Raw genomic sequence first — 13,773 nt, 5'->3', positions numbered from 1 at the left:
AAATTATATGAAGTAGAATGATGTCAGTCAACAACAAGTTACATTACTTCAACTCCTCGGGACAGGTCTGACACATGGCAGGGTTTTGAAGTGGAAATTAACAGGAGTTCAACAACACACTGATTATTTGATATGACTGGTTAAGCTTTTTATGCTTGTAAATTCAACCTGGAAACTAATGGAATGTGAACTGTAAATGTATTACTTTTTGTAGTTACTTGTCAATTAATAGGCAAATTGTTTGACTGAGCACAGGCTAATTTCATTTACAAACTGAAATTAATTAAGCGTTTTGATCGCAATGGCACGTCGTTTTTACAGACAAAAAAAGGCATTGTCTTGTATATAATCTGGCACCTAGAAAATAAACATTGCAAAACACACAGCTTGGGTGATCCATCCAGTAATTATTCTTGATGTTTTAAATGATCTCTCATAATTTTTTTTGATTTACATGAATTTTATCTCTTCTCATAGGCTGTGCAGCACAATTATTCCAAAATGGATTTTCTTAGATTATAAATCTGTTGCAAGCATTGCACTTTCAAGTAGACTTATTTTTGAAAACTGGATGTTTTTTAACTGAATTGGTGGATTAATCCCTTTTGAAAACAAGCAAAATGGACAGGCCATGTTTTGTCACTTTATAACATTCAATTGGAATCACATATGATAACATGTAAGGCTTAAAAAGCAATAAGATCATGACTTCATGTGCCATGACCTCACCATGAGTCTCTTGAAGATGACAGCGGTTACATGTCCTGATATGCACATTCGTATACAAGGCCACTTTATAAAAGAGGTTGTGACCTAAAAGCTACATTTCCTGACTTTTTGATTACCACCTTCTGATATATTTCAAGACTCCAATCCTAATCTTCACCAAATATGCACACAAATAAACATTTTAAAAAGTAGGTATGTTGCTCCAACAGAGCCCTAGTCATGGCGAATGAGCCGGGATCATGTGTCGCTGGAAGAGCCCTGCATGTTTATTCTGGAGAATGGAGAGATGTACAGGAACCCAACTGAAGTAAAGATGAGCCAGATAGTCCTTCCCTGCCATGCAAACTACTGTGGAGAACTAGTGCTGGGCAGCTCCTCAAGTGGACTGACTCCACCGCCTGCCTGTCTGGTCTATTTTGAATGAAACAAACATTTATTTATTTATTTATTCTCAAATTATCCATGCCAATGATCTAGTAAAAATATTTCAAGTTTAGTTAACACTATATAATAATCTTTCAAGGTGATTTAATTTCACTCTGAATCGTTGCTGTCACCTTCAGTATTCATGGAAACACCTCCATACCATATGCTTGTACTAAGTGTCATTAGACATCACAGATGGAGCAGTCTGTGCAGTTTGGGCTGTGATTTCCATCCTCTTACTGTGAATAAACAGAGTGACGGGCTGGTGAGAAAGTTAAATAGTTGGAATGATTGTTAATAGTATTTAACTGAAAAGAGGCAAAAGCATTTCAGCAGAGAATGTGGCTAAATCCACAACCAAAAAAATATCACATTTCTAAATTTTATGTCTGCTCTAGCTTGTGAGCTAATCTACTTTACCCCTACGAAACAAAAATATATGGGTATATAATAGAAAATATAATGCAATCTTTTCAATAATACATATATGGAATAATTACATATATGGAAAACTAGTACTTATATTTTTCATGTTTATTATTGACTTTCAAATTATATACATTGCAAAATTAAATTTTTTTTTTTTTTACATATTTTTCAATATATGAAAAGCAGCAAATATTCAATATATTTTAATACATTAAAAATAATGTATTATTTTGTATATTTTCAATATACATTAAATAATTTAATTTATTGACTGTTAATATTCAAGGAAACATATTTTCTGTGCATAAAGGTATACTGGAAACTTGGCATCGTGTACTGCAAATATTGGTGTCCCTTATGATAAATTGCTTGCAATCTTTCTCATTTGTAAGCTGCTTTGGATAAAACTTCTTCTAAATGAAATATGACTGATGATGTAACTCTTTGTCTCAGGTTGGGATTTTGGTGAGAGCTGTGAAGATCTCTTCAGCAACAGACAGTGGAAGGTCTGTCAAGGTTTTGCCACCTTTGTGGCCCGACGAATCAAAGCATGAAAGGCAAGAAATATCACTTCAAACTAAAAATTTTAGGCACAAGTTTTCTGTGAAATAGATCAAACATTCATCAGCACAGTGTCTGTTTGGGTTAGCACAGATACAGCTGAAGCAGGTGATTCCACGCATGCAGGCGGAGCAGATGGAGTACAGACTGATCCATGCAGAGATAATTAACGATCTTCTCAGCAGCTGCTCCTCTCAGATAGGTGAGCCGAAACACTGCTCACTCACTTTCTCCAGGTGTGCTTGTTTACTTGCAAGACTTTGAAGAGAGGTCTCAGGAACACTTGCCACATGAAACGAGTCATGAATCAGAAGCTGAGTTCTGATTAAAGGTGTCTTTCGGTTTGTTTGGTGTCTCTTCATAAACATGCCACCAACACTCATTTAAGAGTATATATGTATGTATGCAGCAAACCATCACCGTTCACAAAGGCTCACGTGGTTTGAAGTGTGTAGAATAAATAGACTAGAAAATATGCAGTAGCTCTGATAAGTGGTGCTCTATCAGTTTGTCAGTGAGTCAGAGTCTGGATTACCAGGATGTGGCGCCTGCGGAGCGGACTCGGGTAGAAAGTGTTGAGGTGGTGCTCCCGCCTCATGCCAATCACCAGGTCAGCACATTTGGTGGACAAATCATGGCCTGTTTGGAGAACGTAGCCACCATCACTGCCAGGTGTGCAGTCACTGTTCTATTACAGTCAAATCTTATGATAAAAAAAAGATATTTAAATAAATATGCAAGAAAATCATTGAAGTTTCGGTGCATTATACTCTATATGCTTTTTCTACTAGTCGTTTGTGTAATGCTCACCCAACTCTGCAGAGCATAGACATGTTCCACTTCACGGGCCGTCCCACATTGGAGAAAGGCTGGTGTTGAAGGCAATCTTAAACAATGCATTCAAGAAAAGGTACATCTACAGTATATCATGAAAAATTTGAGGACCACTGGGACAGCTATGGCTGTATATAGATTTACCATTCAAAATTTGGGGTCAAAAAATGTATCATATTCTCCACAAAAATTATAAGCTTTGATAATAACAACTGTTTCTTTAGCACCAATTCAGCATATTAGAATGATTTCTGAAGGATCATATGACACTAAAGACTGGAGTAATGGCTGAAAATTCAGCTTTGCAAAAAAAAAATATTCAAATAGATAAATGAGCATAAGATACCTCACCTACATTTTTTTTACAGTTATATATATTTACATTATAAAATCTATTTATTATATGTATTTTATTGTATTATAAAAGCTATGGATTAGTTCCACTATGTAGACTAAGGATTTAAAAACTACAATCTAGTATATACCTATATGATTACCAGTAAAAGCTATGGCTCCGTATCACTTACAACCATGAATCAAGGAAGCCTACCTTATCTTTGAACAACTTGAACAACTGTTATTTTATGTGTGCTATTCCAGCATGGAGGTGGGAGTGTGTGGAGAGCCCCTGCGACACATCACCACCGCCTTCATGACCTTTGAGGTCTTGAACAATGACAGGAAGCCATGCACGTCGCCAAGGATACGGCCTGAGCCTGGGGTGAGCGCTGTAAACTTCCTGCGGTCCCTCACATGGTGGAAGAGTTTAACTTGTTGATGGAGATGGTTAGAAGAGTTCCAGAGGGTGAAACAAAATGAATGCTGGAACTGAAGTGCTTGAGCTTTTAAAACTGTATCTTATTATTTAAATGAAAAATCTATCTTCTTTAGGATAGAAAAAGACACTTTCAGGAAGCCATAGCCAGAAAAGAAAATCCAACTTGACAGGTAGGATTCTGAAGATTTTGTCTATTATAACAGGTTATGTAATATTCTTATAATCATATGCCTAATTATAAGCTCTGGTTGTATGTCATATTCAAAGTTAACTTTACAACTATAAAAATTCCTGCATAGCAGAGCAGCATGGGACACTAGATCACACAATAATTAACACATGCCTTTGGTGTAAGAGACCCGGGTTCGAATCCACTGTGAGACACCAATGTGTCCCTGAGCAAGACACTTAACCCCTAGTTGCCCCAGAGGCGTGCAACCTCTGACATATATAACAATTGTAAGTTGCTTTTGAATAAATGTAAATGTACAGGAAGTACATAACATCCTGCAAACAAAGTGAAGTTCCTCTCTCGGTTCCCTGGGACCCCAGTAACCAGGTGTATTAACCTGTTCCAGTAGCTATAAATCTCATGAATTTGCTCAGCAACATGCCTTGTTGGATCATGTGAATATTCCATGTCTTGGCAGATGTTCCTCAGTTACAATAATGTTTCGGCACTGAAGATGTTGGCTGCCCGTAACAACTGGGTCTAAACCTTAGAGAAAAATAAGGTGGATAAGCTTGGCTAACTTAATTTTAAAGTTTCCATTTTGTTCTTTTGAGATTACATGGGTGACTTGAGTCAGAAATGCAGAAGCTTGAGAGAAATTTATGAGCTGAAACATTGTGCCCAGGTGAGTTTATACATACTTGAGGAGAACCAGATGTTGTGCTGTAAGGTGGAGACTCATGTGGCCGTGGCAGCCGAGCTGGTGTTTCTGTTACTGTCTGAGCTAAGACAAAGGAAGGCATGGAAGCAAAGGAAGCCACTACCAGTATGTCACATGCATTTTAAATAATAAAAAAGTAACTCTTGAATTTTATGAGTGACAGATGTTTAACAGTCATTTTTTCAATCATTTTTTTTCTATTTCAAATAAATGCTGTTCTTGTGAAATTTCTATTGATCAAAGAATAATAAAAAAAAATGTTTTAGAATTTCCACAAAAATATGAAAAAGTATATACAACTTTTTTCAACACTGATAATAACTGAAAAAGTTTCTTATGTTTCTTGAGCATGGCTGCTGGAAATGCAGTTTTACCATGACAATCACAATTAAAAAGAAAACTGTACTGAATTTATCAAATAAATGCAACCTTGGTGAACATATGGGACTTTTTTAAGAAAGCATTTTAAAAGTCCAATTACTATTTACAGACTTATTTTTAAATTAAAGTAATTTAATTAAAATCGATAAATGTAAATTTAACTGAAATGAAGTATCTTTTTAATTTATATCTTACAGGTTGTTTGTACATAAACTGAGTCACCACTGATATGCTACTTCTAAATATTATAGAAACATCAATTTTCTGTAAAGTTCCTTTGCAACAATTTGTATCGTAAAAATGTTATACAAATGAAATTGAACTGAATAAATTTAATTTAATTTAGTTTGCTACAATGGCTGTCAGATCAAAGTTATCAGCCATGTTTCAAATGACTTGATTTAACGTAGAGCACATTGATATTATACTTGACCGTAATAAATATGCCTTAATGCAGAGAGTGTGAAGTGATAACTGACTCAGATGAAGACTACGCCATCTACCATGTGTCACCCCCTCTGTGACTAAATGAGGCAAAGTCCAGGACTTTGTCCTCCTGGCCTCCAGGAGGCGCCCTTGTGATTCTGGGTAAACCTTAAACTCTTACAGAATCTCTATATTGTGTCTTTCCAAAGGGCAAAATAACAAGTTATTACATCTTTGTCACTTCTTGAGACCCTTATTTGATTGCCCTGCGTTCTGTGACCCTGCGAACCCTCCCACTGTAGACTACAACAGAGGAGAGGTGCTGTGTGCTGGGTTCAGTATCTGGGAGGAGGAAAACTCTTTCACTAAGGTAATAAATACACAGAGAGCCTAATGGACATTTATTCTGAATGAACAAATGAGTCAAAGTTCAAGAATTAACATAGCTTTAAACCTTGCAATCTCTTTAACTGAAATAATGTGTGGTACATTATAACTCATGTTTAGAAACTGCTTCGAGTGGTTCCTTGTGCTGTCAGGTGTTAAAGTACTGAAGGTTAAGTGTGTTGGCCTACATGCTTATGTATGCATTTCTCTCAGATTTCTTACTACAACCAGGCCACTCCTGGCATGCTACCCTAAATCTCCACTGACATCGCTGGGCTTTCCTCCAGTATTTAATGCACCTTCGGCTCATGTAGCACTTTCCTGAAGGAGAATAAAGACAGCCTGGCTTCCCTGCCCACCTCCGTATGAGAAAGCTGAATTCACCATTCTATGTTCTTCAGAAATTAATTTTGTTTCTAAAAAAAATTATTAGGGTCAAGATATATAGGGTTGAAACAGATATTCACATTTGAGTTTAGTATAAAAGATTTTAATTTTAGGTACGTAAAACTCTTCCATCTCAGAAAATAAAGGCACAAACCTGTCACTGCTAGCTGGAGATACAAAAGCTAAAAGGTACAGCTTTCTACCATATTTACCTCTAAATGGTACATATTAGTACCTTAAATGTAAATACCAGTACTTCAGAAGTACCGGTACATATTAGTACATAAAGTGTACATATTAGTCAATTTTGAAGGTCTATTGCCCCAGTGACAGTTTTATACTTTTTTGAATTTAGAAAAAGGCATTAGTATTGTTATCAGGGCAGTCTTTTTATTTACTTTAGTCTTTTTATGTAATATATAAATATATAGAGAACTGTTTTATGTAGCCTTGATTAATATTAATGTTATAATTTAATAAAGATAATACTTAAGATGCCACTCTACTGATGCCACTTCCAGAAGTCTAAGCTAGCATATTGCACTGTTGTCGTTCTCAGTGACTCAAAGTACAAAATAAAATGAATAAACTTCAAACAGGTGGCAAGGTCGATATGTGGTACTTCCTGGGACATACGCAATCATGTTTGCATAGATTTTCAGTCTAGTTAGTGACGAATGTTAAAGTCTACATTTTCATGTCAGGCCAGAAAAATGCATTGAATTTCACACTGCTGATTCGCAGAACAGGACTTTTTGAAATAAATACTGTTACATGCAGAAATTTAGTGTAGTTAATCTCTATTTATTGTCAAGCTAAATTTGCCTTGGCATTTAAACATCCTCCTGTTATACTAAGACTGTTGAGATGCAATGTCTCTGGCTTTCTCAAATGCTTGGTGGGCTCTTTCAATGACTTTGAAGGAAGTGAGGCTGATTTAGTCATGGCAACAACCAATCAGACACTGCCCTGAAGTAATAACAGGTGACTGCGAGTGTGAAAATGGCTGAGGGCCTCACTTTACAAGACCACAACATGTCACTCAGTGGCTCACTCTGGTGGACCAAAGCTTTTATTCCTAAAACATGAAAGGTTCCTTCTTCAGTTTCTTCATTACAGGGACCAACAGTCACAATGATATCTAGACACGCAAAACAGAAGCATTCAGTGAGTCAAATCAGTCTCTTAGAGAGCTAACTATAGATACAACTTCTTTTGTACCTTGGTCAAAAATTTGAAAATGGGCTTCAGATTTCAGACTGCAGTGAGGGGTGTATATATGCAGTGTTGGAATTAACAAAATTAAATAATCAAATTAATTTAACTAAACTTTTTAGATGAGTTTCGTTGACATAATAATGTTGATTATAACATTAACTGAATATTGTGTAGTAATAGTTAAATATTGTGTGTGTTCACTGCTGTGTGTGCACACATCACTTCACTTTCACTTTCACATCAGTCAAATATAGTACAGACTTGTTCAGGGTGGTCATCTGTGTCCTCTTTCATGGTTTTCTGAGACTGGGATTGTACCTGGTCGTCATTTTCTGTCCTCAAAGGCACGGAAATGAATGGTTTCCCAGATGCTATCTGTTTCTTTTTACTGCAAAGCCTGACAATGTAAAATTCCTCTGAAAACCAGTTTCTCAATCCACTGAACAAAATTCCCAAATAATATATTCATAATTTTTTTGTACTTTATAGTGAACAAAATAAGAATAAAAAAAAGTTGCATAGCAAATATCAAGATATAAAAAAATGCAGCATATTTACAGAAGATTTCTTCTACTAAAATGGCCTCGAATCCAGCACTGTATAATAAGTGTAGGGGAATAAAAGGCCTGAATCCTGTTTATTTTAGAGATTATTTTATATGTCACTTTCATCTCAGTCTTATGAATGCTGAAGATGAACATCAAAATAAAGGGTTTTTGTGCACTTAGACATGATAGTAAACACAACAAACAAAGTAGATCAGAATAAGTTATGAACACTAACCAACTTAGATGGGTTCACAAAAGTGTTGATTAATGGCTTTGAATCGAAAGGGAAGAGACAAGTGTTGTATGATTTTCTCATCAGAGATAACAAAGTTGTCCAAAGTCTTCAGTGACCATATGTTTGTTGACCATACAGTGTCTGTAGCTCTTCTTTAAACTGAGCGGGGTGTCATAGAGAGTTAAAGCAGTCAGGTTTAAACAGCCAGAAAGGCCTTTAATAGTGTTCCAGTTTGATGTGTTGTTGTCGTGTATAGTATTTTCTGTTCTTTCAGATGACTCCAACATGAACCATCAGGGAGCTGAACAATCTGAGCAGAAAGTGTCGGGTCTCGGGGCTAATCACCTGCCTTTTTTGTGTGTGTGTTTGGGTCTCTTGTCAGCTCACCGCGTCTACCTGTTCGAGTTTTCCCCGCCCTCCTTGTTTCAGTGTTGTGAACCCTAATTACTCACCACCTGTTTTCTATGTTCCTCTAATTGTATCCCCTTATCAGTCCCCGTGTTTCTCTGTCTATTGTCAGACTGTTGTTACTCGTACCAATAGCTCCGATCTTCTAGTTATTCTTGGCACTCACCTTTGTCGTGTCTTGTCCTCAGGCTCCAGTGTGTTTAGCTGTTTTCTCTGCCCCCTGTTCCCCAGCGCAGAGCTCTTGGAAGCTTCAGTGTCATCCCTCCGGTCTCAGTGGTCGTACAAATAACTGTGGAACGTTACTCATCGGTTTGATTCATCTGCTTCGACGATTCTCCCAGTCACTACGAGTAATCCTGTGAACGTGACTCATCTGATCTGCCTCCTCTGCTTTAAATAAAGCCTTGCGTAAACCCGCATCTGAATCCTGCCCATTTTCTCCTGACAGAACAGTCTGACCAGATCATGGATTCAGCGGGATCTGATCCACTCCGCTCGGCTCTCGTGCAGCAGGGAGTTTTGTTAGGACAGCATGCCACCCAGCTCAACACCACCGCGCAGGATGTGGACGCTCTCAGTGCCCGAGTCTCCGAGCTCCTCACACGGGTGGACGACCTTCAACGAGAGGCAACAAACCGGGGGTCCGTTCTTCACACCGGTATGGCCCACGAGTCCGAACCTCATGCCAACAATCCGCCGGTCTATGATGGCGATCCTAACGCCTGTCAAGCGTTTCTCTCCCAGTGCTCGCTGGTGTTTTCTCTGCAGCCCCGGCGTTACGCAAATGAGGAAGCCAAGGTAGCGTACGTCCTTACACTTCTTTCGGGCCGTGCCCGCGAATGGGGAATTGCCGTATGGAGATCGCGGGCTCCCTGTTGTGCTACCTTCACTGATTTTAGTCGAGAGATGGCAAAGTTATTTGATCGCTCAGCTCAGGGAGACGAGGCGGCGGCCCAGTTGTCGCGTTTGACTCAGGGGAGGAGCTCTGTCACGGATTACGCCATCCAGTTCCAGACTTTAGCGGCGGCGTGTGGCTGGAATGAGAGCGCGCTGCGCGCTCGTTTTCTTGAGGGGTTGGATTTTCAAATTTCTGATGAACTCGCGGCCATAGAGCTCCCGCGGGAATTGGATAATCTCATTAATCTCGCGCTCCGTATTGAGGGCCGTCTCAGCCGCCGCCGCAAACAACGGCAAGCGCCCGCCCCGTGGCGCCACCTAGAGTCCTCTTCAGCCAGTTCAGCCAGTTCTGCCGGCCGACAGCCCTCGGAGGAGGAGCCCATGCAGTTGGGTCGTTTACGGCTTACACCACAACAGAAGCAGGAGCGTCTGTCATCGGGGGCGTGTCTATACTGCGGCAGGGGAGGACACTTCGCCCTTCACTGTCCGTTAAAAGCCAGGGTCCACCAGTGAGGCGGAGAGTCCTGGTGGGCACGGTTCTTAATTCAAGCTCTCCCGCAGCACGGACTCAGCTGCCGTTCCAACTCTCTTTCCAGAGTCGGTCTCACACTGGGCTCGCCCTTGTGGATTCAGGGGCTGAGGGGAACTTCCTCGATGCTGCTTCTGCTCAACGTTGGAAAGTACCTCTTATTCCTCTGGTTAGTCCCGTATCAGCATGGTCTTTAGCTGGCCGTCCCCTCACCACCATCACTCACATCACCCCCAAGATAAGCCTTCATATTGCTGATAGCCATAGCGAGCTGATTGAACTGTTTATTATTGATTCCCCTAAGGCTCCTTTAATCCTGGGGCATCCGTGGTTACATAAACACAACCCACACATTGACTGGGTCAACAATGCCGTTTTAGCCTGGAGTCAGTCTTGTCACGTGTCATGTTTGGGTGCTGTTTTTCCTCCTGTCTCTGTGTCTTGTGTTCCTCAGGAGGATCCCTCTGACCTGTCCGGTGTCCCCGCGGAGTACCATGATCTTCGGGCGGTCTTCAGTAAGGCCCGGGCCACCTCGCTACCCCCGCATCGCCCCTACGACTGTGCCATTGATCTTCTCCCGGGCGCTTCTCCGCCTAAGGGTCGGTTATACTCCCTTTCGGGTCCTGAGAGAGAGGCCATGGACAAGTATATACGTGAGTCACTCCAAGCTGGGCTCATCCGCCATTCCTCCTCTCCCGCTGGTGCAGGTTTTTTCTTTGTTCAGAAGAAGGACGGCTCCCTGCGCCCCTGTATTGATTACAGAGGTTTGAATGACATTACTATTAAGAACAGGTACCCCCTACCTTTAATGTCTTCTGCTTTTGAATTATTACAGGGAGCTCGGGTCTTCACCAAGTTAGACCTGCGCAACGCCTACCACTTGGTGCGCATTCGGGAGGGGGATGAGTGGAAGACGGCATTTAACACCCCTTCGGGACACTACGAGTACTTGGTTCTTCCGTTTGGTCTTACCAATGCTCCAGCCGTTTTCCAGGGACTCGTCAATAGCGTGTTGGGTGACATGATCAATCAATTTGTCTTCGTGTATTTGGATGATATCTTGATTTTCTCCTCTTCTCTCCAATTACACACCCAGCATGTCAGACGGGTTCTCCAGCGGTTGTTAGAGAATCAGTTGTTTGTCAAGGCGGAGAAGTGCGAATTCCACGCTGAGTCTGTTACGTTCCTTGGCCACATTATTTCTACGGAGGGGATCAAGCCAGATCCCGCTAAGATTGAAGCTGTTGCCCAGTGGCCGGTTCCTGACTCCCGGAAGGCTCTGCAGCGATTCCTGGGTTTCGCCAACTTCTACCGGCGATTCATCAGAAATTTTGGTCAGATTGCTGCACCGCTCACAGCCCTAACTTCAACTAAGGTGTCCTTCAGATGGAACCGGGAAGCGCAGGTAGCCTTTGACATTTTAAAGTCCCGTTTTGTCTCTGCACCTGTTCTGTTGGTTCCAGATCCTGAGGCCCAGTTCATTGTTGAGGTTGATGCTTCGGACGTCGGGGTTGGCGCAGTTCTATCTCAGCGTTCCCTCCACGATGGGAAGCTCCACCCTTGTGCATTCTTCTCTCGTCGTCTCAGCCCTGCAGAACGTAACTATGACATCGGCAATAGAGAACTGTTGGCGGTACGATTGGCTTTGGGTGAGTGGCGTCACTGGTTGGAGGGGTCAGTGCAGCCCTTCTTGGTCTGGACGGATCACAAGAACCTGGAATACATCCGTTCAGCCAAGAGGCTGAGCTCGCGCCAGGCCCGTTGGGCACTCTTCTTTGCCAGGTTCAACTTCACCCTCTCGTACCGGCCGGGATCTAAGAACACCAAACCCGATGCCCTCTCTCGTCTGTTCGGTGCTCCGGGGGGGGAGGTTGCGGCCGAGGCCATCCTTCCTGAGGGGGTGGTGGTCGGGGCTCTTTCATGGGGTATCGAGCAGCGAGTTGAGGAGGCCGGTCGAGGGGTGCAAGTGCCAGGGGAGTGTCCGGCGGGCAGGTTGCCGGTGCCGGCTGCGCTGCGCTCTGAGGTCCTTGAGTGGGGTCACTCATCCAGGTTAGTCTGCCATCCAGGGATTCGGAGGACGTTGTCTGCCATCCGACAGCGTTTCTGGTGGCCTACTATGGCCGCAGATGTTAGACAGTTTGTGTTGGCCTGCCCCACATGTGCCCAAAGTAAGCCGGTCAATCGCCCTCCTGATGGTCTGCTAAACCCTCTCCCTATCCCTTCCCGCCCTTGGTCACACATTGCCCTTGATTTCGTCTCAGGGCTTCCTCCGTCGAAGGGTAACACTGTTGTTCTCACAGTGGTGGATCGCTTTTCCAAAGCGGTTCACTTCATCCCCCTGCCCAAGCTGCCCTCCGCCCGGGAGACCGCCCAACTGGTGGTGGACCACGTCTTCCGTCTCCATGGGTTTCCGGTGGATGTGGTTTCTGATAGGGGTCCCCAGTTTGTCTCCCGGTTCTGGAGGGAATTTTGTAGACAGATTGGGGCCTCTGCTAGTCTGTCTTCAGGTTTTCATCCCCAGACCAATGGGCAGTGTGAGCGGGCCAACCAGGATCTAGGAAGAATGCTCCGCTGTCTAGCGTCCAACAATCCGAGTTCCTGGTGCCAGCAGCTCTCCTGGGCAGAGTACGCTCATAACACGCTTCCGGTGGCCGCGTCAGGTATGTCCCCCTTTGAGTGTTCTGTTGGTTATAACCCACCTCTGTTCCCGTCACAGGAACCCGACGCAGCGGTTCCATCCGCCCTGGCTTTCGTCCAGCGCTGCCGTCGCACCTGGGAGAAAGTCAGGAGGATTCTGGTCCAAGCCTCTGGCCGAACCAAGACCGCAGCTGATCGTCGCCGGTCCTCTCCTCCTGCCTATGTGTGTGGTCAGCGGGTTTGGCTTTCTACCAAGGATCTGCCTCTCCGGGCGCCTTCTCGTAAGCTGGCACCCAGATTCATTGGGCCATTCCGCATCACCAAGGTGGTTAGTCCGGTGGCGATCAGGCTCAAGCTCCCTCCCACTTTTGGTCGGGTTCATCCGGTGTTTCATGTTTCCAGGGTCAAGCCGGTGTTCTCTTCCCCCCTTAATCCTGCTTGTAGTCGGCCCACCCCCCCGCCCCCTCGTCTTGTGGATGGATCTCCTACCTATACGGTTAAGAGATTACTCGATGAGCGGCGCCGCGGCAGGGGGTTTCAGTATCTTGTGGACTGGGAGGGGTATGGTCCAGAGGAGAGGTGCTGGGTGCCGTCCCGGGACATTCTGGACCGCTCGTTGATTGAGGACTTCCGGCGGCATCGAGGTAGGCCCCTTCCTAGAGCGTCAGGTGACGCTCCTGGGAGGGGGGGTACTGTCGGGTCTCGGGGCTAATCACCTGCCTTTTTTGTGTGTGTGTTTGGGTCTCTTGTCAGCTCACCGCGTCTACCTGTTCGAGTTTTCCCCGCCCTCCTTGTTTCAGTGTTGTGAACCCTAATTACTCACCACCTGTTTTCTATGTTCCTCTAATTGTATCCCCTTATCAGTCCCCGTGTTTCTCTGTCTATTGTCAGACTGTTGTTACTCGTACCAATAGCTCCGATCTTCTAGTTATTCTTGGCACTCACCTTTGTCGTGTCTTGTCCTCAGGCTCCAGTGTGTTTAGCTGTTTTCTCTGCCCCCTGTTCCCCAGCGCAGAGCTCTTGGAAGCTTCAGTGTCATCCCTCCGGTCTCAGTGGTCGTACAAATAACT

General features: G+C 43.3%; 1 pseudogene; it reads left to right on the top strand.

Moving 5' to 3' along the window:
* The first annotated feature begins 2,149 nt into the window (after positions 1–2,149).
* On the top strand, positions 2,150–8,848 carry LOC113069870 (acyl-coenzyme A thioesterase 11-like; annotated as a pseudogene).
* The last annotated feature ends 4,925 nt before the right edge of the window (positions 8,849–13,773 follow it).

Source organism: Carassius auratus, unplaced genomic scaffold (genome assembly GCF_003368295.1).
Source record: "Carassius auratus strain Wakin unplaced genomic scaffold, ASM336829v1 scaf_tig00002576, whole genome shotgun sequence".
NCBI lineage: Eukaryota > Metazoa > Chordata > Actinopteri > Cypriniformes > Cyprinidae > Carassius > Carassius auratus.
This window is presented reverse-complemented; position numbering and strand designations above follow the sequence as displayed.